The following is a 2,500-nucleotide window of genomic DNA, read 5'->3' as shown; positions in this document are numbered from 1 at the left end:
ACGCCGGAGGTACTGCCCGAGCCCGTCGGAGGTACCGCCGAGAGCGAAAGCAACACGCCGCGAGCCAACTTTTGCATCGCCCTTACGCCGGAGGTACCGCCGAGAACGAAAGCAACACGCCGCGAGCCGACTTTTGCATCGCCCGTACGCCGGAGGTATCGCCGAGAGCGAAAGCAACACGCCGCGAGTGGACTTTGTCGCGCGGCAACGTCGGAGGTAATGCCCGAGCCCGTCGGAGGTACCGCCGAGAACGAAAGCAACACGCCGCGCGCGGACTTTGTCGTGCGACACCGTCGGAGGTACTGCCCGAGCCCGTCGGAGGTACCGCCGAGAAAGAAAGCAACACGCCGCGAGTCGACTTTTGCATCGCCCGAAAGCCGGAGGTACCGCCGAAAGCGAAAGCAACACGCCGCGAGTGGACTTTGTCGCGCGACAATGTCGGAGGTACAGCCCGAGCCTGCCGGAGGTACCGCCGAGAACGAAAGCAACACGCCGCGAGCCGACTTTTGCATCGGCCGTACGCCGGAGGTACCGCCGAGAGCGAAAGCAACACGCCGCGAGTGGACTTTGTCGCGCGACAATGTCGGAGGTACAGCCCGAGCCCGTCGGAGGTACCGCCGAGAGAGAAAGCAACACGCCGCGCGCGGACTTTATCGTGCGACATCGACGGATGTATCGCCCGAGCGAGCGTCCGGAGGTACCGCCGAGAGCGAAAGCAACACGACCGCGAGTCGACCTTTGCATCGCCCGAAAGCCGGAGGTACCGCCGAGAGCGAAAGCAACACGCCGCGAGTGGACTTTGTCGCGCGACAATGTCGGAGGTACAGCCCGAGCCCGTCGGAGGTACCGCCGAGAACGAAAGCAACACGCCGCGCGCTGACTTTGTCGTGCGACACCGTCGGAGGTACCGCCCGAGCCCGTCGGAGGTACCGCCGAGAAAGAAAGCAACACGCCGCGAGTCGACTTTTGCATCGCCCGAAAGCCGGAGGTACCGCCGAGAGCGAAAGCAACACGCCGCGAGTGGACTTTGTCGCGCGACAATGTCGGAGGTACTGCCCGAGCCAGCCGGAGGTACCGCCGAGAACGAAAGCAACACGCCGCGCGCGGACTTTATCGTGCGACATCGACGGAGGTACCGCCCGAGCGAGCGTCCGGAGGTACCGCCGAGAGCGAAAGCAACACGCCGCGAGTCGACTTTTGCATCGCCCGTAAGCCGGAGGTACCGCCGAGAGCGAAAGCAACACGCCGCGAGTGGACTTTGTCGTGCGACACCGTCGGAGGTACCTCCCGAGCCCGTCGGAGGTACCGCCGAGAACGAAAGCAACACGCCGCGAGCCGACTTTTGCATGGCCCGTACGCCGGAGGTACCGCCGAGAGCGAAAGCAACACGCCGCGAGTGGACTTTGTCGCGCGACAATGTCGGAGGTACAGCCCGAGCCCGTCGGAGGTACCGCCGAGAGAGAAAGCAACACGCCGCGCGCGGACTTTATCGTGCGACATCGACGGATGTATCGCCCGAGCGAGCGTCCGGAGGTACCGCCGAGAGCGAAAGCAACACGCCGCGAGTCGACCTTTGCATCGCCCGAAAGCCGGAGGTACCGCCGAGAGCGAAAGCAACACGCCGCGAGTGGACTTTGTCGCGCGACAATGTCGGAGGTACAGCCCGAGCCCGTCGGAGGTACCGCCGAGAACGAAAGCAACACGCCGCGCGCTGACTTTGTCGTGCGACACCGTCGGAGGTACCGCCCGAGCCCGTCGGAGGTACCGCCGAGAAAGAAAGCAACACGCCGCGAGTCGACTTTTGCATCGCCCGAAAGCCGGAGGTACCGCCGAGAGCGAAAGCAACACGCCGCGAGTGGACTTTGTCGCGCGACAATGTCGGAGGTACTGCCCGAGCCAGCCGGAGGTACCGCCGAGAACGAAAGCAACACGCCGCGCGCGGACTTTATCGTGCGACATCGACGGAGGTACCGCCCGAGCGAGCGTCCGGAGGTACCGCCGAGAGCGAAAGCAACACGCCGCGAGTCGACTTTTGCATCGCCCGTAAGCCGGAGGTACCGCCGAGAGCGAAAGCAACACGCCGCGAGTGGACTTTGTCGTGCGACACCGTCGGAGGTACCTCCCGAGCCCGTCGGAGGTACCGCCGAGAACGAAAGCAACACGCCGCGAGCCGACTTTTGCATGGCCCGTACGCCGGAGGTACCGCCGAGAGCGAAAGCAACACGCCGCGAGTGGACTTTGTCACGCGGCTACGTCGGAGGTACCACCCGAGCCCGTCGGAGGTACCGCCGAGAACGAAAGCAACACGCCGCGCGCGGACTTTATCGTGCGACACCGTCGGAGGTACCGCCCGAGCCCGTCGGAGGTACCGCCGAGAACGAAAGCAACACGCCGCGAGCCGACTTTTGCATCGCCCGTACGCCGGAGGTACCGCCGAGAGAGAAAGCAACACGCCGCGCGCGGACTTTGTCGTGCGACATCGCCGGAGGTACCGCCCGAG

Source organism: Pogonomyrmex barbatus, unplaced genomic scaffold (genome assembly GCF_055798465.1).
Source record: "Pogonomyrmex barbatus isolate J1 unplaced genomic scaffold, ASM5579846v1 scaffold58, whole genome shotgun sequence".
Lineage (NCBI taxonomy): Eukaryota > Metazoa > Arthropoda > Insecta > Hymenoptera > Formicidae > Pogonomyrmex > Pogonomyrmex barbatus.
This window is presented reverse-complemented; position numbering follows the sequence as displayed.